This window comes from Apodemus sylvaticus, chromosome 6 (genome assembly GCF_947179515.1).
Source record: "Apodemus sylvaticus chromosome 6, mApoSyl1.1, whole genome shotgun sequence".
In the NCBI taxonomy this organism is placed as follows: Eukaryota; Metazoa; Chordata; class Mammalia; order Rodentia; family Muridae; genus Apodemus; species Apodemus sylvaticus.
In genome coordinates this window covers 144,884,850-144,910,401 of record NC_067477.1, presented here as the reverse complement: position 1 = coordinate 144,910,401, position 25,552 = coordinate 144,884,850, and positions in this window count along the sequence as shown.

The window sequence follows — 25,552 nt, the reverse complement described above, 5'->3', positions numbered from 1 at the left end:
TTGGTGTTGGGTGTATGTCTAAGCATGTAGCCTCAAAAGAGAACGCAGAGGAGAGTTTTCTCTCAAAAGAATATGTAAGAATGCCACGTTATAAGGAAATACAGTGTTGCAGAGTAGAGACAAATACTTATTTATTGGAAAAACTTTACAAGAAGAAATAACGCATCATACAAAATTAGCTTGTATCGCCTAAACAACACGTTGTAACTTAAAAAGATTTGGAGTGGCCTGTACGTCTAAACGTGTAGTCTCAAAAGAGAACCCATAGGAGAATTTTCTTTGGTCAAAATATGTCAGAAAACCACGTAATAAGGAAATCCCTCATTGTGCGAAATTATCTTGTTTTTCCTAAACAACACGTTGTAACGCGAAAAGCTTTGGTGTTGCGTGTAAGTCTAAGCGTGTAGCCTCAAAAGAGGATGCACAGGAGAGTTTTCTCTCGAAAGAATATGTAAGAATACCACGTTATAAGGAAATACAGTGTTGCAGACTAAAGGCAAATACGTACGTATTGGAAACACTTTACTAGAAGAAATAACGCATCTTACAAAATTAGCTTGTATCTCCTAAACAACACGTTGTAACTCGAAAAGATTTGGTGTGGCGTGTACGTCTAAACGTGTAGCCTCAAAAGAGAACCCACAGGAGAATTTTCTTTCGTCAAAATTTTTCAGAAACCACGTTTTAAGTAAATCCCGCATCGTGTGAAATTATCTTGTTTTTCCTAAACATCACATTGTAACTCGAAAAGCTTTGGTGTTGCGTGTATGTCTAAGTGTGTAGCCTCAAAGAAGAACGCACAGGAGAGTTTTCTCTCGAACGAATATGTAAGAATACCACGTTATAAAGAAATACAGTGTTGCAGAGTAAAGACAAATACGTATGTATTGGAAACCCATAAACTTTACGAGATGAAATAAAGCATCGTACAAAATTAGCTTGTATCTCCTAAACAACACGTTGTAACTCGAAAAGATTTGGTGTGGCATGTACGTCTAAACATGTAGCCTCAAAAGAGAACCCACAGGACACTTTTCTTTCATCAAATTTTGTCAGAAAACCACGTTTTAAGGAAATCACGCAACTTGAGAAATTATCTAGTTCTTCCTAAACAACACGTTTTAACTCGAAAAGCTTTGGTGTTGGGTGTATGTCTAAGCATGTAGCCCCAAAAGAGAACGCAGAGGAGAGTTTTCTCTCGAAAGAATATGTAAGAATGCCACGTTATAACGCACAGGAGAGTTTTCTCTCGAAAGAATATGTAAGAATACCACGTTATAACGAAATACAGTGTTGCAGAGTAAAGAAAAATACGTATGTATTGGAAACCCATAAACTTTACGAGATGAAATAAAGCATCGTACAAAATTAGCTTGTATCTCCTAAACAACACATTGTAACTCGAAAAGATTTGGTGTGCCTTGTATTTGTCAGAAAACCACGTTTTAAGGAAATCCCGCATCGTGAGAAATTATCTTGTTCTTCCTAAACAACACGTTTTAACTCGAAAAGCTTTGGTGTTGGGTGTATGTCTAAGCGTGTAGCCCCAAAAGAGAACGCAGAGGAGAGTATTCTCTCGAAAGAATATGTAAGAATACCACGTTATAAGGAAATACAGTGTTGCAGAGTTAAGACAAATACTTACTTATTGGAAAAACTTTACGAGAAGAAGTAACGCATCGTACAAAATTAGCTTGTATCTCCTAAACAACACGTTGTAACTTAAAAAGATTTGGTGTGGCCTGTACGTCTAAACGTGTAGTCTCAAAAGAGAACCCATAGGAGAATTTTCTTTGGTCAAAATTTGTCAGAAAACCACGTATTAAGGAAATCCCTCATCGTGCGAAATTATCTAGTTTTTCCTAAAAAACACGTTGTAACTCGAAAAGCTTTGGTGTTGCGTGTATGTCTAAGCGTGTAGCCTCAAAAGAGGATGCACAGGAGAGTTTTCTCTCGAAAGAATATATAAGAATACCACGTTATAAGGAAATACAGTGTTGCAGACTAAAGGCAAATACATATGTATTGGAAACACTTTACGAGAAGAAATAACGCATCGTACAAAATTAGCTTGTATCTCCTAAACAACACGTTGTAACTCTAAAAGATTTGGTGTGGCATGTACGTCTAAACGTGTAGCCTCAAAAGAGAACCCACAGGAGAATTTTCTTTCGTCAAAATTTGTCAGAAAACCACTTATTAAGGAAATCCTGCATCGTGCGAAACTGTGTTTTTTTTCCTAATCAACACATTGTAACTTGAAAATCTTTGCTGTTGTGTGTATGTGTAAGCATGTAGCCTCAAAGGTGAACGCAGAGGAGAGATTTCTCTCGAACGAGTATGTAAGAATACCACGTTATAAGGAAATACATTGTGGCAAATTAAAGATAAATACGTACCTTTTGGAAACACTTAAAATTTACAAGAAGATATAAAGCATCATAAAAAATTAGCTTGTATCTCCTAAACAACACGTTGTAACTCGAAAAGATTTGGTGTGGCGTGTACGTGTAAACGTGGAGCCTCAAATGAAAACCCACAGGAGAATTTTCTTTCGTCAAAATTTTTCAGAAAACCACGTTTTAGGGAAATCCAGCATCGTGCGAATTATCTTGTTTTTCCTAAACAACACGTTGTAACTCGAAAAGCTTTAGTAGTGCGTGTATGTCTAAGTATGTAGCCTCGAAAGAGAACGCACAGGAGAGTTTTCTATCGAAAGAATATGTAAGAATACCACGTTGTAAGGAAATACAGTGTTGCAGAGTAAAGACAGATAAGAATGTATTGGAAACCCATAAACTTTACGAGATGAAATAAAGCATCATACAAAATTAGCTTGTATATCCTAAACAACACGTTGTAACTCGAAAAGATTTGGTGTGGCCTGTACGTCTAAACGTGTAGCCTCAAAAGAGAACCCACAGGACAATTTCCTTTTGTCAAAATTTTTCAGAAAACCACGTTTTAAGGAAATCCCGGATCGTGAGAAATTATCTAGTTCTTCCTAAACAACACATTTTAACTCGCAAAGCTTTGATGTTGGGTGTATGTCTAAGTATGTAGCCCCAAAAGAGAATGCACAGGAGAGTTTTCTCTCGAAAGAATATGTAAGAATACCACGTTATAAGGAAATACAGTGTTGCAGAGTAAAGACAAATACGTACGTATTGGAAGCTCTTTATGAGAGAAATAACACATCTTGCAAAATTAGCTTGTATGTCCTAAACAACACGTTGTAACTCGAAAAGATTTGGTGTGGTGTGTACGTCTAAACGTGTAGCCTCAAAAGAGAAGCCACAGGAGAGTTTTCCTTCCTCAAAATTCGTCAGAAAACCACGTTTTAAGGAAATCCCGCATCGTGCGAAATTATCTTGTTTTTCCTAAACAACACGTTGTAACTAGAAAAGCTTTGGTGTTGCGTGTATGTCTAAGCGTTTAGCCTCAAAAGAGAATGCACAGGAGAGTTTTCTGTTGAAAGAATATGTAAGAATACCACGTTATAAGGAAATATATTGCTGCAGAGTAAAGACAAATATGTACGTATTGGAAACACATTATGAGAAGAAATAGCGCATGGTAAAAAAATAGCTTTTATCTCCGAAAAAACACGTTGTAATTCAAAAAGATTTGGTGTGGCGTGTACGTCTAAACGTGTAGCCTCAAAAGGGTACCCACAGGAGAATTTTCTTTGGTCTTGTTTTTCCTAAACAACACGTTGTAACTCGAAAAGCTTTGGTGTTGTGTGTATGTCTAAGCGTGTAGCCTCAAAAGAGAACGCACAGGAGAGTTTTCTATCGAAAGAATATGTAAGAATACCACGTTGTAAGGAAATACAGTGTTGCAGAGTAAAGACAGATAAGTATGTATTGGAAACCCATAAACTTTACGAGATGAAATAAAGCATCGTAAAAAATTAGCTTGTATCTCCTAAACAACACGTTGTAACTCGAAAGGATTTGGTGTGGCCTGTACGTCTAAACGTGTAGCCTCAAAAGAGAACCCACAGGACAATTTCCTTTTGTCAAAATTTTTCAGAAAACCACGTTTTAAGGAAATCCCGGATCGTGAGAAATTATCTAGTTCTTCCTAAACAACACGTTGTAACTCGAAAAGCTTTGATGTTGGGTGTATGTCTAAGTACGTAGCCCCAAAAGAGAACGCAGAGGAGAGTTTTCTCTCGAAAGAATACGTAAGAATACCACGTTATAAGGAAATATATTGCTGCAGAGTAAAGACAAATACGTACGTATTGGAAACACATTATGAGAAGAAATAGCGCATGGTAAAAAATTAGCTTTTATCTCCGAAACAACACGTTGTAATTCAAAAAGATTTGGTGTGACGTGTACGTCTAAACGTGTAGCCTCAAAAGAGAACCCACAGGAGAATTTTCTTACGTCAAAATTTGTCAGAAAACCACGTTTTAAGGAAATCCCTCATCTTGCAAAATTATCTTGTTTTTCCTAATCAACACGTTGTAAGTCGAAAACCTTTGGTGTTGCGTGTATGTCTAAGCGTGTAGCCTCCAAAGAGAACGCACAGGATAGTTGTCTACCGAAAGAATATGTAGGAATACCACGTTATAAGAAAATACAGTGTTGCAGAGTATAGACAAATATGTACTTATTGGAAACACTTTAGGAGAAGAAATAACGCATCATGCAAAATTAGCTTGTATCTCCTAAACAACACGTTGTAACTCGAAAAGATTTGGTGTGGCGTGTACGTCTAAACGTGTACCCTCAAAAGAGAACCCACAGGAGAGTTTTCTTTCGTCAAAATTTGTCAGAAAACCACGTTTTAAGGAAATACCGCATCGTGCAAAATTATCTTGTTTTTCCTAAACAACCTGTTGTAACTCGAAAAGCTTTGGTGTTGCATGTTTATCTAAGCATGTAGCCTCAAAAGAGAACGCACAGGAGAGTTTTCTCCCGAAAGAATATGTAGGAATACCACTTTATAAGGAAATACAGTGTTGCAGAGTAAAGACAAATACGTACTTATTGGAAACACTTAAACTTTACGAGAAGAAATAACACATAGTAAAAAATTAGCTTGTATATCCTAAACAACACGTTATAACTCGAAAGGATTTAGTGTGGCGTGTACGTCTAAACGTGTAGCCTCAAAAGAGAACCCACTGGAGAGTTTTCTTTCGTCAAAATTTGTCAGAAAACCACGTTTTAAGGAAATCCTGCATCATGCGAAATTATCTTGTTTTTCCTAAACAACACGTTGTAACTCGAAAAGCTTTGGTGTTGCGTGAATGTCTAAGCGTGTAGCCTCCAGAGAGAACGCACAGGACAGTTTTCTCTCGAAATAATATGTAAGAATAACACGTTATAAGGAAATACAGTGTTGCAGAGTAAAGGCAAATACATACGTATTGGAAACACTTAAACTTTACGAGAAGAAATAGCGCATCGTAAAAAAATTAGCTTGTATCTCCTAAACAACAAGTTTTAACTCAAAAAGATTTGGTGTGGCGTGTACGTCTAAACGTGTAGCCTCAAAAGAGAACCCACAGGAGAATTTTCTTTCGTCAAAATTTGTCAGAAAATAACGTTTTAAGGAAATCCCGCATCGTGAGAAATTATCTTGTTCTTCCTAAACAACACGTTGTAACTCGAAAAGCTTTGCTGTTGCGTGTATGTCTAAGCGTGTAGCCTCAAATGAGAACCCACAGGAGAGTTTTCTCTCGAAAATATATGTAAGAATACCACGTTATAAGGAAATACAGTGTTGTAGATTAAAGACAAATACTTACAGATTGGAAAAACTTTACGAGAAGAAATAACGCATCATACAAAATTAGCTTGTATCTCCTAAACAACACGTTGTAACTTAAAAAGATTTGTTTTGGCCTGTACGTCTACACGTGTAGTCTCAAAAGAGAACCCATAGGAGAATTTTCTTTAGTCAAATTTTTTTTCAGAAAACCACGTATTAAGGAAATCCCTCATCGTACGAAATTATCTTGTTTTTCCTAACCAACACGTGGTAACGCGAAAAGCTTTTTTGTTGCGTGTATGTCTAAGCGTGTAGCCTCAAAAGAGAATGAACAGGAGAGTTTTCTCTCGAAAGATTATGTAAGAATACCACGTTATAAGGAAATATATTGCTGCAGAGTAAAGACAAAGACATACGTATTGGAAACACATTGTGAGAAGAAAAAATGCATGGTACAAAATTAGCTTGTATCTCTGAAACAACATGTGGTAACTCAAAAAGATTTGGTGCGGCATGTATGTCCAAACGTGTAGTCTCAAAAGAGAACCCACAGGAGAATTTTCTTACGTCAAAATTTGTCAGAAAACCACGTTTTAAGGAAATCCTGCATCGTGTGAAATTATCTTGTTTTTCCTAATCAACACGTTTTAACTCGAAAAGCTTTGGTGTTGCGTGTATGTCTAAGAGTGTAGCCTCCAAAGAGTACGCACAGGATAGTTTTCTCTCGAAAGAATATGTAAGAATACCACGTTATAAGGAAATACAGTGTTGCAGAGTATAGACAAATATGTACTTATTGGAAAAACTTTAGGAGAAGAAATAACGCATCATGCAAAATTAGCTTGTATCTCCTAAACAACACATTGTAACTCAAAAAGATTTGGTGTGGCGTGTACATCTAAACGTGTAGCCTCAAAAGAGAACCCACAGGAGAGTTTTCTTTCATCAAAATTCGTCAGAAAACCACGTTTTAAGGAAATACCGCATCGTGCGAAATTATCTTGTTTTTCCTAAACAGCATGTTGAAACTCGAAAAGCTTTGGTGTTGCGAGTATGTCTAAGCATGTAGCCTCAAAAGAGAACGCACAGGAGAATTTTCTCCCGAAAGAATATGTAGGAATACCACGTTATAAGGAAATACAGTGTTGCAGAGTAAAGACAAATACGTACTTATTGGAAACACTTAAACTTTACGAGAAGAAATAACACATAGTAAAAAATTAGCTTTTATATCCTAAACAACACATTATAACTTGAAAGGATTTAGTGTGGCGTGTAAGTCTAAACGTGTAGCCTCAAAAGAGAACCCACAGGAGAATTTTCTTTCGTCAAAATTTTTCAAAAAACCACGTTTTAAGGAAATACTGCATCATGCCAAATTATCTTGTTTTTCCTAAACAACACGTTGTAACTCGAAAAGCTTTGGTGTTGCGTGAATGTCTAAGCGTGTAGCCTCCAAAGAGAACGCACAGGAGACTTTTCTCTCGAAAGAATATGTAAGAATAACACGTTATAAGGAAATACAGTGTTGCAGAGTAAAGGCAAATACATACGTATTGGAAACACTTAAACTTTACAAGAAGAAATAAAGCATAGTAAAAAAAATAGCTTGTATCTCCTAAACAACAAGTTGTAACTCAAAAAGATTTGGTGTGGCGTGTACGTCTAAACGTGTAGCCTCAATAGAGAACCCACAGGAGAATTTTCTTTCGTCAAAATTTGTCAGAAAACCACGTTTTAAGGATATCCCGCATCGTGAGAAATTATCTTGTTCTTCCTAAACAACACGTTGTAACTCGTAAAGCTTTGCTGATGCGTGTATGTCTAAGCGTGTAGCCTCAAATGAGAACCCACAGGAGAGTTTTCTCTTGAAAGAATATGTAAGAATACCACGTTTTAAGGAAATACAGTGTTGTAGAGTAAAGACAAATACTTACTTATTGGAAAAACTTTACGAGAAGAAATAACGCATCATACAAAATTAGCTTGTATCTCCTAAACAACACGTTGTAACTTAAAAAGATTTGTTGTGGCCTGTACGTCTACACGTGTAGTCTCAAAGGAGAACCCATAGAAGAATTTTCTTTAGTCAAAATTTTTCAGAAAACCACGTATTAAGGAAATCCCTCATCGTGCGAAATTATCTTGTTTTTCCTAAACAACACATTGTAATGCGAAAAGCTTTGGTGTTGCGTGTATGTCTAAGCGTGTAGCCTCAAAAGAGGACGCACAGGAGAGTTTTCTCTCGAAAGAATATGTAAGAATACCACGTTATAAGGAAATACAATGTTGCAGACTAAAGGCAAATTACGTACTTATTGGAAACACTTTATGAGAAGAAATAACGCATCGTACAAAATTAGCTTGTATCTCCTAAACAACACGTTGTAACTCGAAAAGATTTAGTGTGGCGTGTACGTCTAAACGTGTAGCCTCAAAAGAGAACCCACAGGAGAATTTTTTTTCCTTAAAATTTGTCAGAAAACCATGTTTTAAGGAAATCACTCATCGTGCGAAATTATCTTGTTTTTCCTAAACCACACGATGTAACTCGAAGAGCTTTGATGTTGCGTGTATGTCTAAGCGTGTAGCCTCAAAAGACAACGCACAGGAGAGTTTTCTCTCGAGAGAACATGTAAGAATACCACATTATAAGGAAATACAGTTTTGCAGAGTAAAGACAAATAAGTATGTATTTGAAACACTTTACGAGAAGAAATAACGCATCGTAAAAAATTAGTTTGTATCTCCTAAACAACACGTTGTAACTCGAAAAGATTTGGTGTGGCGTGTACGTCTAAACGTGTAGCCTCAAAAGAGAACCCACAGGAGAATTTTCTTTCGTCAAAATTTGTCAGAAAACCACTTATTAAGGAAATCCCGCATAGTGCGAAACTATCTTGTTTTTCCTAAACAACACATTGTAACTCGAAAATCTTTGGTGTTGCCTGTTTTTCTAAGCATGTAGCCTCAAAAGAGAATGCACAGGAGAGATTTCTCTCGAACGAGTATGTAAGAATACCACGTTATAAGGAAATACATTGTCGCAAATTAAAGAAAAATACGTACCTTTTGGAAACACGTGAACTTTACAAGAAGATATAAAGCATCGTAAAAAATTAGCTTGTATCTCCTAAACAACACGTTGTAACTCGAAAAGATTTGGTGTGGTGTGTACGTCTAAACGTGTAGCCTCAAATGAAAACACACAGGAGAATTTTCTTTCCTCAAAATTTGTCAGAAAACCACGTTTTAAGGAATTCCCGCATCGTGCGAAATTATCTTGTTTTTACTAAACAACACCTTCTAACTCGAAATGCTTTGGTGTTGTGTGTATATCTAAGCGTGTAGCCTCAAAAGAGAATGCACAGGAGAGGATTCTCTCGAAAGAATATGTAGGAATACCATGTTATAAGGAAATACAGTGTTGTAGAGTAAAGACAAATACATACGTATTGGAAACACTTTAGGAGAAGAAATAACACATTGTACAAAATTAGCTTGTATCTCCTAAACAACACGTTGTGACTTGAAAGGATTTGGTGTGGCATGTACATCTAAACGTGTAGCCTCAAAAGAGAACCCACAGGACAATTTTCTTTCGTCAAAAATTTTCAGAAATCCACGTTTTAAGGAAATCCCGCATCGTGCGAAATTATCTTGTTTTTCCTAAACAACACGTTTTAACTCGAAAAGCTTTGGTGGTTGCATGTATGTCTAAGCGAGTAGCCTCAAAAGAGAACGCACAGGAGAGTTTTCTTTCGAAAGAATATGCAAGAATACCACGTTATAAGGAAATATAGTGTTGCAGAGTAAAGACAAATACGTACATATTGGAAACACTTTACAAGAAGAAATAACGCATCGTACAAAATTAGATTGTATTTCCTAAACAACACGTTATAACTCGAAAAAATTTGGTGTGGCTTGTACGTCTAAACGTGTAACCTCAAAAGAGAACCCACAGAGGAATTTTCTTTCGTCAAAATTTGTCAGAAAACGACTTTTTATGCAAATCCTGCATCATGCGCAATTATCTTGTTTTTCCTAAACAACACGTTGTAACCCGAAATAATTTGGTGTTGCGTGTATGTCTCAGCGTGTAGCATCAAAGGAGAATGCACAGGATAGTTTTCCCTTGAAAGAATATGTAAGAATACCACGTACTTATTGGAAACACTTAAACTTTACGAGAAGAAATAACGCATCATACGTCTCAACAGGTAGCCTCAAAAGAATTCTCCTGTGGGTTCTCTTTTGAGACTACACGTTTAGACGTACACACCACACCAAATCTTTTCGAGTTATAATTTGTTGTTTAGGAGATACAAACTAATTTTGTAAGATGCCTTATTTCTTCTCGTAAAGTTTAAGTTTTTCCAATTAGTACGTATTTGTCTTTACTCTGCAACACTGTACTTCCTTTTAACGTGGTATTCTTACATATTCTTTCGAGAGAAAACTCTCCTGTGCGTTCTCTTTTGAGGCTACACGCTTAGACATACACGCAACACCAAAGCATTTCGAGTTAAAACGTTTGGTTTAGGAAAAACAAGATAATTTCGCACTATGCGGGATTTCCTTAATACTTGGTTTTCTGACAAATTTTGACCAACGAAAATTCTCCTATGGGTTCTCTTTTCAGGCTACACGTTTAGACGTACAGGCCACACCAAATCTTTTTAAGTTACAACGTGTTGCTTAGGAGATACAAGCTCATTTATTACGATGCGTTATTTCTTCTCATAAAGTTTTTTCCAATACGTAAGTATTTGTCTTTACTCTGCAACACTGTATTTCCTAATAACGTGGTATTCTTACATATTCTTTCGAGAAAAAACTCTCCTTTGCGTTCTCTTTTGAGGCTACACGCTTAGACATACACGCAACACCAAAGCTTTTCGAGTTACAACGTGTTGTTTAGGAAAAATAAGATAATTTCGCACAATGCGGGATTTCCTTAAAACGTGGTTTTCTGACAAATTTTGACGAAAGAAAATACTCCTGTGGGTTCTCTTTTGAGGCTACACATTTAGACGTACACGCCACACCAAATCTTTTCGAGTTATAACGTGTTGTTTAGGACATACAAACTAATTTTGTAAGATGCCTTATTTCTTCTCGTAAAGTTTAAGTTTTTCCAATAAGTACGTATTTGTCTTTACTCTGCAACAATGTATTTCCTTATAACGTGGTATTCTTACATATTCTTTCGAGAGAAAACTCTCCTGTGCGTTCTCTATTGAGGCTACACGCTTAAATATACACGCAAAACCAAAGCTTTTCGAGTTAAAACTTTTGGTTTAGGAAAAACAAGATAATTTCGCACTATGCGGGATTTCCTTAATACGTGGTTTTCTGACCAATTTTGAACAAAGAAAATTCTCCTATGGGTTCTCTTTTCAGGCTACACGTTTAGACGTACAGGCCACACCAAATCTTTTTAAGTTACAACCTGTTGTTTAGGAAATACAAGCTAATTTCTTACGATGCGTTATTTTTTCTCGTAAAGTTTTTTCCAATACATAAGTATTTGTCTTTACTCTGCAACACTGTATTTCCTAATAACGTGGTATTCCTACATATTCTTTCGAGAAAAAAAACTCTTTTTTTCTTTTGAGGTTACACGCTTAGACATACACCCAACACCAAAGCTTTTCGAGTTACAACGTGTTGTTTAGGAAAAACAAGATAATTTCGCACGATGCGGGATTTCCTTAAAACGTGGTTTTCTGACAAATTTTGACGAAAGAAAATACTCCTGTGGGTTCTCTTTTGAGGCTACACATTTAGACGTACACGCCCCACCAAATCTTTTCGAGTTACAACGTGTGGTTTAGGAGAAACAAGCTAATTTTTTTATGATGCGTTATTTCTTCTCATAAAGTTTAAGTGTTTCCATTACGAACATATTTGCCTTTACTCTGCAACACTGTATTTCCTTATAACGTGGTATTCTTGCATATTCTTTTGAGAGAAAACTCTCCTGTGCGTTATCCTTTGAGGCTACATGCTTACACATTCAGGCAACACCAAAGCTTTTCGAGTTACAACGTGTTGTTTAGGAAAAACAAGATAATTTCGCAAGATGCGGGAATTCCTTAAAACGTGGTTTTCTGACAAATTTTGACGAAATAAAACTCTCCTGTTGGTACTCTTTTGAGGCTACACGTTTAGACGTACACGCCACACCAAATCTTTTCGAGATATAACGTGTTGTTTAGGACATACAAGCTAATTTTGCAAGATGTGTTATTTCTCTCTTAAAGTGTTTCCAATACGTACGTATTTGTCTTTACTCTGCAACACTGTATTTCCTTATAACGTGGTATCCTTACATATTCTTTCGAGAGAAAACTCTCCTGTGCATTCTCTTTTGAGGCTACACGCTTAGACATACACGCAACACCAAAGCTTTTCGAGTTACAACGTGTTGTTTAGGAAAAACAAGATAATTTCGCACGATGCGGGATTTCCTTAAAATGTGGTTTTCTGACAAATTTTGACGAAAGAAAATTATCCTGTGGGTTCTCTTTTGAGGCTACACGTTTAGACGTACACACCACACCAAATCTTTTTGAGCTATAAAGTGTTGTTTAGGAGATACAAACTAATATTGTAAGATGCCTTATTTCTTCTCGTAAAGTTTAAGTTTTTCCAATAAGTATGTATTTGTCTTTACTCTGCAACACTGTATTTCCTTATAATGTGGTATTCTTACATATTCTTTCAAGAGAAAACTCTCCTGTGCGTTCTCTTTTGAGGCTACACGCTTAGACATACAAGCAACACCAAAGCTTTTCGAGTTAAAACGTTTGCTTTAGGAAAAACAAGATAATTTCGCACTATGCGGGATTTCCTTAATACGTGGTTTTCTGACAAATTTTGACCAAAGAAAATTCTCCTATGGGTTCTCTTTACAGGCTACACGTTTAGACGTACAGGCCAAAAGAAATCTTTTCAAGTTACAACGTGTTGTTTAGGAGATACAAGCTAATTTCTTACGATGCATTATTTCTTCCCGTAAAGTTTTTTCCAAAAGTAAGTATTTGTCTTTACTCTGCAACACTGTATTTCCTAATAACGTGGTATTCTTACATATTCTTTCGAGAAAAAACTCTCCTTTGCGTTCTCTTTTGAGGCTACGCGCTTAGACATACACGCAACACCAAAGCTTTTCGAGTTACAACGTGTTGATAGGAAAAACAAGATAATTTCGCACGATGCGGGATTTCCTTAAAACGTGGATTTCTGACAAATTTTGACGAAAGAAAATACTCCTGTGGGTTCTCTTTTGAGGCTACACATTTAGACGTACATGCCACACCAAATCTTTTCGAGTTACAACGTGTTGTTTAGGAGAAACAAGCTAATTTTTTACGATGCGTTATTTCTTCTCATAAAGTTTAAGTGTTTCCATTACTTACATATTTGCCTTTACTCTGCAACACTGTATTTCTTTATAACGTGGTATTCTTGCATATTCTTTCGAGAGAAAACTCTCCTGTGCGTTCTCCTTTGAGGCTACATGCTTAGACATTCACGCAACACCAAAGCTTTTCGAGTTACAACGTGTTGTTTAGGAAAAACAAGATAATTTCGCAAGATGCGGGATTTCCTTAAAACGTGGTTTTCTGACAAACTTTGACGAAATAAAACTCTCCTGTGTGTACTCTTTTGAGGCTACACGTTTAGACGTACACCCCACACCAAATCTTTTCGAGTTCAACGTGTTGTTTAGGACATACAAGCTAATTTTGCAAGATGCGTTATTTCTCTCATAAAGTGTTTCCAATCCGTACGTATTTGTCTTTACTCTGCAACACTGTATTTCCTTATAACGTGGTATTCTTACATATTCTTTCGAGAGAAAACTCTCCTGTGCGTTCTCTTTTGAGGCTACACGCTTAGACATACACGCAACACCAAAGCTTATCGAGTTACAACGTGTTGTTTAGGAAAAACAAGATAATTTCGCACGATGCGGGATTTCCTTAAAACGTGGTTTTCTGACAAATTTTGACGAAAGAAAATTATCCTGTGGGTTCTCTTTTGAGGCTACACGTTTAGACGTACACACCACACCAAATCTTTTCGAGTTATAACATGTTGTTTAGGAGATACAAACTAATTTTGTAAGATGCCTTCTTTCTTCTCGTAAAGTTTAAGTTTTTCCAATAAGTACGTATTTGTCTTTACTCTGCAACACTGTATTTCCTTATAACGTGGTATTCTTACATATTCTTTCGAGAGAAAACTCTCCTGTGTGTTCTATTTTGAGGCTACACGCTTAGATATACACGCAACACCAAAGCTTTTCGAGTTAAAACGTGTTGTTTAGGAAAAACAAGATAATTTCGCACGATGCGGGATTTCCTTAATACGTGGTTTTCTGACAAATTTTGACCAAAGAAAATTCTCCTATGGGTTCTCTTTTCAGGCTAAACGTTTAGACGTACAGGCCACACCAAATCTTTTTAAGTTACAACGTGTTGTTTAGGAGATACAAGCTAATTTCTTATGATGCGTTATTTCTTCTCGTAAAGTTTTTTCCAATAAGTAAGTATTTGTCTTTACTCTGCAACACTGTATTTCCTAATAACGTGGTATTCTTATGTATTCTTTCGAGAAAAAACTCTCCTTTCCGTTCTCTTTTGAGGCTACATGCTTAGACATACACGCAACACCAAAGCTTTTCGAGTTACAACGTGTTGTTTAGGAAAAACAAGATAATTTCGCTCGATGCAGGATTGCCTTAAAACGTGGTTTTCTGACAAAATTTGACGAAAGAAAATACTCCTGTGGGTTCTCTTTTGAGGCTACACATTTAGACGTACATGCCCCACAAAATCTTTTTGAGTTACAACGTGTGGTTTAGGAGAAACAAGCTAATATTTTTACGATGCGTTATTTCTTCTCATAAAGTTTAAGTGTTTCCATTACGTACATATTTGCCTTTACTCTGCAACACTGTATTTCCTTATAACGTGGTATTCTTGCATATTCTTTAGAGAGAAAACTCTCCTGTGCGTTTTCCTTTGAGGCTACATGCTTACACATTCAGGCAACACCAAAGCTTTTCGAGTTACAACGTGTTGTTTAGGAAAAACAAGATAATTTCGCAAGATGCGGGAATTCCTTAAAACGTGGTTTTCTGACAAATTTTGACGAAATAAAACTCTCCTGTTGGTACTCTTTTGAGGCTACACGTTTAGACGTACACGCCACACCAAATCTTTTCGAGATATAACGTGTTGTTTAGGACATACAAGCTAATTTTGCAAGATGTGTTATTTCTCTCTTAAAGTGTTTCCAATACGTACGTATTTGTCTTTACTCTGCAACACTGTATTTCCTTATAACGTGGTATCCTTACATATTCTTTCGAGAGAAAACTCTCCTGTGCATTCTCTTTTGAGGCTACACGCTTAGACATACACGCAACACCAAAGCTTTTCGAGTTACAACGTGTTGTTTAGGAAAAACAAGATAATTTCGCACGATGCGGGATTTCCTTAAAATGTGGTTTTCTGACAAATTTTGACGAAAGAAAATTATCCTGTGGGTTCTCTTTTGAGGCTACACGTTTAGACGTACACACCACACCAAATCTTTTTGAGCTATAAAGTGTTGTTTAGGAGATACAAACTAATATTGTAAGATGCCTTATTTCTTCTCGTAAAGTTTAAGTTTTTCCAATAAGTATGTATTTGTCTTTACTCTGCAACACTGTATTTCCTTATAATGTGGTATTCTTACATATTCTTTCAAGAGAAAACTCTCCTGTGCGTTCTCTTTTGAGGCTACACGCTTAGACATACAAGCAACACCAAAGCTTTTCGAGTTAAAACGTTTGCTTTAGGAAAAACAAGATAATTTCGCACTATGCGGGATTTCCTTAATACGTGGTTTTCTGACAAATTTTGACCAAAGAAAATTCTCCTATGGGTTCTCTTTACAGGCTACACGTTTAGACGTACAGGCCAAAAGAAATCTTTTCAAGTTACAACGTGTTGTTTAGGAGATACAAGCTAATTTCTTACGATGCATTATTTCTTCCCGTAAAGTTTTTTCCAAAAGTAAGTATTTGTCTTTACTCTGCAACACTGTATTTCCTAATAACGTGGTATTCTTACATATTCTTTCGAGAAAAAACTCTCCTTTGCGTTCTCTTTTGAGGCTACGCGCTTAGACATACACGCAACACCAAAGCTTTTCGAGTTACAACGTGTTGATAGGAAAAACAAGATAATTTCGCACGATGCGGGATTTCCTTAAAACGTGGATTTCTGACAAATTTTGACGAAAGAAAATACTCCTGTGGGTTCTCTTTTGAGGCTACACATTTAGACGTACATGCCACACCAAATCTTTTCGAGTTACAACGTGTTGTTTAGGAGAAACAAGCTAATTTTTTACGATGCGTTATTTCTTCTCATAAAGTTTAAGTGTTTCCATTACTTACATATTTGCCTTTACTCTGCAACACTGTATTTCTTTATAACGTGGTATTCTTGCATATTCTTTCGAGAGAAAACTCTCCTGTGCGTTCTCCTTTGAGGCTACATGCTTAGACATTCACGCAACACCAAAGCTTTTCGAGTTACAACGTGTTGTTTAGGAAAAACAAGATAATTTCGCAAGATGCGGGATTTCCTTAAAACGTGGTTTTCTGACAAACTTTGACGAAATAAAACTCTCCTGTGTGTACTCTTTTGAGGCTACACGTTTAGACGTACACCCCACACCAAATCTTTTCGAGTTCAACGTGTTGTTTAGGACATACAAGCTAATTTTGCAAGATGCGTTATTTCTCTCATAAAGTGTTTCCAATCCGTACGTATTTGTCTTTACTCTGCAACACTGTATTTCCTTATAACGTGGTATTCTTACATATTCTTTCGAGAGAAAACTCTCCTGTGCGTTCTCTTTTGAGGCTACACGCTTAGACATACACGCAACACCAAAGCTTATCGAGTTACAACGTGTTGTTTAGGAAAAACAAGATAATTTCGCACGATGCGGGATTTCCTTAAAACGTGGTTTTCTGACAAATTTTGACGAAAGAAAATTATCCTGTGGGTTCTCTTTTGAGGCTACACGTTTAGACGTACACACCACACCAAATCTTTTCGAGTTATAACATGTTGTTTAGGAGATACAAACTAATTTTGTAAGATGCCTTCTTTCTTCTCGTAAAGTTTAAGTTTTTCCAATAAGTACGTATTTGTCTTTACTCTGCAACACTGTATTTCCTTATAACGTGGTATTCTTACATATTCTTTCGAGAGAAAACTCTCCTGTGTGTTCTATTTTGAGGCTACACGCTTAGATATACACGCAACACCAAAGCTTTTCGAGTTAAAACGTGTTGTTTAGGAAAAACAAGATAATTTCGCACGATGCGGGATTTCCTTAATACGTGGTTTTCTGACAAATTTTGACCAAAGAAAATTCTCCTATGGGTTCTCTTTTCAGGCTAAACGTTTAGACGTACAGGCCACACCAAATCTTTTTAAGTTACAACGTGTTGTTTAGGAGATACAAGCTAATTTCTTATGATGCGTTATTTCTTCTCGTAAAGTTTTTTCCAATAAGTAAGTATTTGTCTTTACTCTGCAACACTGTATTTCCTAATAACGTGGTATTCTTATGTATTCTTTCGAGAAAAAACTCTCCTTTCCGTTCTCTTTTGAGGCTACATGCTTAGACATACACGCAACACCAAAGCTTTTCGAGTTACAACGTGTTGTTTAGGAAAAACAAGATAATTTCGCTCGATGCAGGATTGCCTTAAAACGTGGTTTTCTGACAAAATTTGACGAAAGAAAATACTCCTGTGGGTTCTCTTTTGAGGCTACACATTTAGACGTACATGCCCCACAAAATCTTTTTGAGTTACAACGTGTGGTTTAGGAGAAACAAGCTAATATTTTTACGATGCGTTATTTCTTCTCATAAAGTTTAAGTGTTTCCATTACGTACATATTTGCCTTTACTCTGCAACACTGTATTTCCTTATAACGTGGTATTCTTGCATATTCTTTAGAGAGAAAACTCTCCTGTGCGTTTTCCTTTGAGGCTACATGCTTACACATTCAGGCAACACCAAAGCTTTTCGAGTTACAACGTGTTGTTTAGGAAAAACAAGATAATTTCGCAAGATGCGGGAATTCCTTAAAACGTGGTTTTCTGACAAATTTTGACGAAATAAAACTCTCCTGTTGGTACTCTTTTGAGGCTACACGTTTAGACGTACACGCCACACCAAATCTTTTCGAGATATAACGTGTTGTTTAGGACATACAAGCTAATTTTGCAAGATGTGTTATTTCTCTCTTAAAGTGTTTCCAATACGTACGTATTTGTCTTTACTCTGCAACACTGTATTTCCTTATAACGTGGTATCCTTACATATTCTTTCGAGAGAAAACTCTCCTGTGCATTCTCTTTTGAGGCTACACGCTTAGACATACACGCAACACCAAAGCTTTTCGAGTTACAACGTGTTGTTTAGGAAAAACAAGATAATTTCGCACGATGCGGGATTTCCTTAAAATGTGGTTTTCTGACAAATTTTGACGAAAGAAAATTATCCTGTGGGTTCTCTTTTGAGGCTACACGTTTAGACGTACACACCACACCAAATCTTTTTGAGCTATAAAGTGTTGTTTAGGAGATACAAACTAATATTGTAAGATGCCTTATTTCTTCTCGTAAAGTTTAAGTTTTTCCAATAAGTATGTATTTGTCTTTACTCTGCAACACTGTATTTCCTTATAATGTGGTATTCTTACATATTCTTTCAAGAGAAAACTCTCCTGTGCGTTCTCTTTTGAGGCTACACGCTTAGACATACAAGCAACACCAAAGCTTTTCGAGTTAAAACGTTTGCTTTAGGAAAAACAAGATAATTTCGCACTATGCGGGATTTCCTTAATACGTGGTTTTCTGACAAATTTTGACCAAAGAAAATTCTCCTATGGGTTCTCTTTACAGGCTACACGTTTAGACGTACAGGCCAAAAGAAATCTTTTCAAGTTACAACGTGTTGTTTAGGAGATACAAGCTAATTTCTTACGATGCATTATTTCTTCCCGTAAAGTTTTTTCCAAAAGTAAGTATTTGTCTTTACTCTGCAACACTGTATTTCCTAATAACGTGGTATTCTTACATATTCTTTCGAGAAAAAACTCTCCTTTGCGTTCTCTTTTGAGGCTACGCGCTTAGACATACACGCAACACCAAAGCTTTTCGAGTTACAACGTGTTGATAGGAAAAACAAGATAATTTCGCACGATGCGGGATTTCCTTAAAACGTGGATTTCTGACAAATTTTGACGAAAGAAAATACTCCTGTGGGTTCTCTTTTGAGGCTACACATTTAGACGTACATGCCACACCAAATCTTTTCGAGTTACAACGTGTTGTTTAGGAGAAACAAGCTAATTTTTTACGATGCGTTATTTCTTCTCATAAAGTTTAAGTGTTTCCATTACTTACATATTTGCCTTTACTCTGCAACACTGTATTTCTTTATAACGTGGTATTCTTGCATATTCTTTCGAGAGAAAACTCTCCTGTGCGTTCTCCTTTGAGGCTACATGCTTAGACATTCACGCAACACCAAAGCTTTTCGAGTTACAACGTGTTGTTTAGGAAAAACAAGATAATTTCGCAAGATGCGGGATTTCCTTAAAACGTGGTTTTCTGACAAACTTTGACGAAATAAAACTCTCCTGTGTGTACTCTTTTGAGGCTACACGTTTAGACGTACACCCCACACCAAATCTTTTCGAGTTCAACGTGTTGTTTAGGACATACAAGCTAATTTTGCAAGATGCGTTATTTCTCTCATAAAGTGTTTCCAATCCGTACGTATTTGTCTTTACTCTGCAACACTGTATTTCCTTATAACGTGGTATTCTTACATATTCTTTCGAGAGAAAACTCTCCTGTGCGTTCTCTTTTGAGGCTACACGCTTAGACATACACGCAACACCAAAGCTTATCGAGTTACAACGTGTTGTTTAGGAAAAACAAGATAATTTCGCACGATGCGGGATTTCCTTAAAACGTGGTTTTCTGACAAATTTTGACGAAAGAAAATTATCCTGTGGGTTCTCTTTTGAGGCTACACGTTTAGACGTACACACCACACCAAATCTTTTCGAGTTATAACATGTTGTTTAGGAGATACAAACTAATTTTGTAAGATGCCTTCTTTCTTCTCGTAAAGTTTAAGTTTTTCCAATAAGTACGTATTTGTCTTTACTCTGCAACACTGTATTTCCTTATAACGTGGTATTCTTACATATTCTTTCGAGAGAAAACTCTCCTGTGTGTTCTATTTTGAGGCTACACGCTTAGATATACACGCAACACCAAAGCTTTTCGAGTTAAAACGTGTTGTTTAGGAAAAACAAGATAATTTCGCACGATGCGGGATTTCCTTAATACGTGGTTTTCTGACAAATTTTGACCAAAGAAAATTCTCCTATGGGTTCTCTTTTCAGGCTAAACGTTTAGACGTACAGGCCACACCAAATCTTTTTAAGTTACAACGTGTTGTTTAGGAGATACAAGCTAATTTCTTATGATGCGTTATTTCTTCTCGTAAAGTTTTTTCCAATAAGTAAGTATTTGTCTTTACTCTGCAACACTGTATTTCCTAATAACGTGGTATTCTTATGTATTCTTTCGAGAAAAAACTCTCCTTTCCGTTCTCTTTTGAGGCTACATGCTTAGACATACACGCAACACCAAAGCTTTTCGAGTTACAACGTGTTGTTTAGGAAAAACAAGATAATTTCGCTCGATGCAGGATTGCCTTAAAACGTGGTTTTCTGACAAAATTTGACGAAAGAAAATACTCCTGTGGGTTCTCTTTTGAGGCTACACATTTAGACGTACATGCCCCACAAAATCTTTTTGAGTTACAACGTGTGGTTTAGGAGAAACAAGCTAATATTTTTACGATGCGTTATTTCTTCTCATAAAGTTTAAGTGTTTCCATTACGTACATATTTGCCTTTACTCTGCAACACTGTATTTCCTTATAACGTGGTATTCTTGCATATTCTTTAGAGAGAAAACTCTCCTGTGCGTTTTCCTTTGAGGCTACATGCTTAGACATTCACGCAACACCAAAGCTTTTTGAGTTACAACGTGTTGTTTAGGAAAAACAAGATAATTTCGCATGATGCGGTATTTCCTTAATACGGGGTTTTCTGACAAATTTTGACCAAAGAAACATCTCCTATGGGTTCTCTTTTGAGGCTACACGTTTAGTCGTACAGGCCCCACCAAATCTTTTTAAAATACAACGTGTTTTTTTAGGAGATACAAGCTAATTTTTTTACGATGCGTTATTTCTTCTTGTAAAGTTTAAGTGTTTCCAATAATTATGTAGTTGTCTTTACTCTGCAACACTGTATTTCCTTATAATGTGGTATTCCTACATATTCTTTCAGGAGAAAACTCTCCTGTGCGTTCACTTTTGAGGCTACACGCTTAGACATACATGCAACACCAAAGCTTTTCGAGTTACAACATGTTATTTAGGAAAAACAAGATAATTTCGCACGATGCGGGATTTCCTTAAAACGTGGTTTCCTGACATATTTTGACCAAAGAAAACTCTCCTGTGGGATCCCTTTTGAGGGTACACGTTTAGACGTACATGCCACACCAAATCTTTTCGAATTACAACGTGTTGTTTAGGAGATACAAGCTAATTTTTTAAGATGCTTTATTTCTTCTCTTAAAGTTTAAGTGTTTCCAATATGTACGTATTTGCCTTTACTCTGCAACACTGTATTTCCTTATAACATGGTATTCTTACATATTCTTTCGAGAGAAAACTCTCCTCTGCGTTCTCCTTTGAGGCTACACGCTTAGACATACACGCAACACTAAAGCTTTTCTAGTTACAACGTGTTGTTTAGGAAAAACAAGATAATTTCGCACGATGCGGGATTTCCTTAAAACGTGGTTTGCTGACAAATTTTGACGAAAGAAAACTCACCTGTGGGTTCTCCTTTGAGGCTACACGTTTAGATGTCCACGCCACACCAAATCTTTTCGAGTTACAACGTGTTGTTTAGGAGAAACAAGCTAATTTTTTTACGATGTGTTAATTCTTCTCATAAAGTTTAAGTGTTTCCATTACGTGCATATTTGCCTTTACTCTGCAACACTGTATTTCCTTATAACGTGGAATTCTTGCATATTCTTTCGAGAGAAAACTCTCCTGTGCTTTCTCCTTTGAGGCTACATGCTTAGACATTCACGCAACACCAAAGCTTTTTGAGTTACAACGTGTTGTTTAGGAAAAACAAGATAATTTCGCACGATGCGGGATTTCCTTAATACGGGCTTTTCTGACAAATTTTGACCAAAGAAACTTCTCCTTTTGAGGCTACACGATTAGTCGTACAGGCCTCACCAAATCTTTTTAAGTTACAACGTGTTGTTTAGGAGATACAAGCTATTTTCTTTACGATGCGTTATTTCTTCTTGTAAAGTTTAAGTGTTTCCAATAATTATGTAGTTGTCTTTACTCTGCAACACTGTATTTCCTTATAATGTGGTATTCCTACATATTCTTTCGGGAGAAAACTCTCCTGTGCGTTCACTTTTGAGGCTACACGCTTAGACATACACGCAACACCAAAGCTTTTCGAGTTACAACATGTTGTTTAGGAAATACAAGATAATTTCGCACGATGCGGGATTTCCTTAAAACGTGGTTTCCTGACAAATTTTGACCAAAGAAAACTCTCCTGTGGGATCTCTTTTGAGGCTACACGTTTAGACGTACACGCCACACCAAATCTTTTCGAATTACAACGTGTTGTTTAGGAGATACAAGCTAATATTTTAAGATGCGTTATTTCTTCTTATAAAGTTTAAGTGTTTCCAATAATTATGTAGTTGTCTTTACTCTGCAACACTGTATTTCCTTATAATATGGTATTCCTACATATTCTTTCGGGAGAAAACTCTCCTGTGCGTTCTCTTTTGAGGCTACACGCTTAGACATACACGCAAGACCAAAGCTTTTCGAGTTACAACATGTTGTTTAGGAAAAACAATATAATTTCGCACGATGCGGGATTTCCTTAAAACGTGGTTTCCTGAAAATATTGACCAAAGAAAACTCTCCTGTGGGATCCCTTTTGAGGCTACACGTTTAGACGTACACGCCACACCAAATCTTTTCGAATTACAACGTATTGTTTAGGAGATACAAGCTAATTTTTTAAGATGCGTTATTTCTTCTCTTAAAGTTTAAGTGTTTCCAATAGGTACGTATTTGCCTTTACTCTGCAACACTGTATTTCCTTATAATGTGGTATTCTTACATATTCTTTCGAGAGAAAACTCTACTCTGCGTTCTCTTTTGAGGCTACACGGTTAGACATACACGCAACACCAAAGCTTTTCTAGTTACAACGTGTTGTTTAGGAAAAAAAAGGTAATTTCGCATGATGCGGTATTTCCTTAAAACGTGTTTTTTTTTCACAAATTTTGATGAAAGAAAACTCTCCTGTGGGTTCTCTTTTGAGGCTATACGTTTAGACGTACACGCCACCCCAAATCTTTTCGAGTTACAACGTGTTGTTTAGGACATACAAGCTAATTTTGCAAGATGCGTTATTTCTCTCATAAAGTGTTTCCAATATGTACGTATTTGTCTTTACTCTGCCACACTGTATTTCCTTATAACGTGGTATTCTTACATATTCTTTCGAGAGAAAACTCTCCTGTGCGTTCTCTTTTGGGGCTACACGCTTAGACATACACGCAACACCAAAGCTTTTCGAGTTACAACGAGTTGTTTAGGAAAAACAAGATAATTTCGCACGATGCGGGATTTCTTTAAAGCGTGGTTTTCTGACAAATTTTGACGAAAGAAAATTGTCCTTTGGGTTGTCTTTTGAGGCTACACGTTTAGACGTACACGCCACACCAAATCTTTCGCGTTACAACGTGTTGTTTAGGAGATACAAGCTAATTTTGTACGATGCTTTATTTCATCTCGTAATGTTTAAGGGTTTCCAATACATACGTATTTGTCTTTAATCTGCAACACAGTATTTCCTTATAACGTGGTATTCTTACATATTCTTTCGAGAGAAAACTCTCCTGTGCGTTCTCTTTTGAGGCTACATGCTTAGACACACACGCAACCCCAAAGCTTTTCGAGTTAAAACGTGTTGTTTAGGAAAAACAAGATAATTTCACACTATGCGGGATTTCCTTAATACGTGGTTTTCTGACAAATTTTGACCAAAAAAAATTCTCATATGTGTTCTCTTTTCAGGCTACACGTTTAGACGTACAGGCCACACCAAATCTTTTTACGTTACAACATGTTTTTTAAGAGATACAAGCTAATTTCGTACGATGCGTTATTTCTTCTCGTAAAGTTTTTCCAATACGTAAGTATTTGTCTTTACTCTGCAACACTGTATTTCCTAATAAGATGGTATTCTTACATATTCTTTCGAGAAAAAACTCTCCTTTGCGTTCTCTTTTGAGGCTACACGCTGAGACATACACGCAACACCAAAGCTTTTCGAGTTACAACGTGTTGTTTAGGAAAAACAAGATAATTTAGCACGAAGCGGGAATTCCTTAAAACGTGGTTTTCTGACAAATTTTGAGGAAAAAAATTACTACTGTGGATTCTCTTTTGAGGCTACACATTTAGACGTACATGCCACACCAAATCTTTTCGAGTTACAACGTGTTGTTTAGGAGATACAAGCTAATTTTTTTACGATGCGTTATTTCTTCTCATAAAGTTTAAGTGTTTCCATTACGTACGTATTTGCCTTTAGTCTGCAACACTGTATTTCCTTATAACGTGGTATTCTTATATCTTCTTTCGAGAGAAAACTCTCCTGTGCATTCCCCTTTGAGGCTACACGCTTAGACTTAAACGCAACACCAAAGCTTTTCGAGTTACAACGTGTTTTTTAGGAAAAACAAGATAATTTCGCACGATGCGCGATTTCCTTAAAACGTGGTTTTCTGGCAAATTTTGACGAAAGAAAATTATCCTGTGAGTTCTCTTTTGAGGCTACACGTTTAGACGTACACACCACACCAAATCTTTTCGAGTTATATATAACGTGTTGTTTAGGAGATACAAACTAATTTTGTAAGATACCTTATTTCTTCTCGTAAAGTTTAAGTTTTTCCAATAAGTACGTATTTGTCTTTACTCTGCAACACTGTATTTCCTTATAACGTGGTATTCTTACATATTCTTTCGAGAGAAAACTCTCCTGTGCGTTCTCTTTTGAGGCTACGCGCTTAGACATACACGCAACACCAAAGCTTTTCGAGTTAAAACGTTTGGTTTAGGAAAAACAAGATAATTTCGCACTATGCGGGATTTCCTTAATAAGTGGTTTTCTGACAAATTTTGACCAAAGAAAATTCTCCTATGGGTTCTCTTTTCAGGCTACACGTTTAGACGTACAGGCCACACCAAATCTTTTTTAAGTTACAACGTGTTGTTTAGGAGATACAAGCTAATTTCTTACGATGCGTTATTTCTTCTCGTAAAGTTTTTCCAATACGTAAGTATTTGTCTTTACTCTGCAACAGTGTATTTCCTAATAACGTGGTATTCTTACACATTCTTTCGAGAAAAAAACTCTCCTTTGCGTCCACTTTTGAGGCTATATGCTTAGACATACACGCAGCACCAAAGCTTTTCGAGTTACAACGTGTTGTTTAGGAAAAACAAGATAATTTCGCACAATGTGGGATTTCCTTAAAACGTGGTTTTCTGACAAAATTTAAC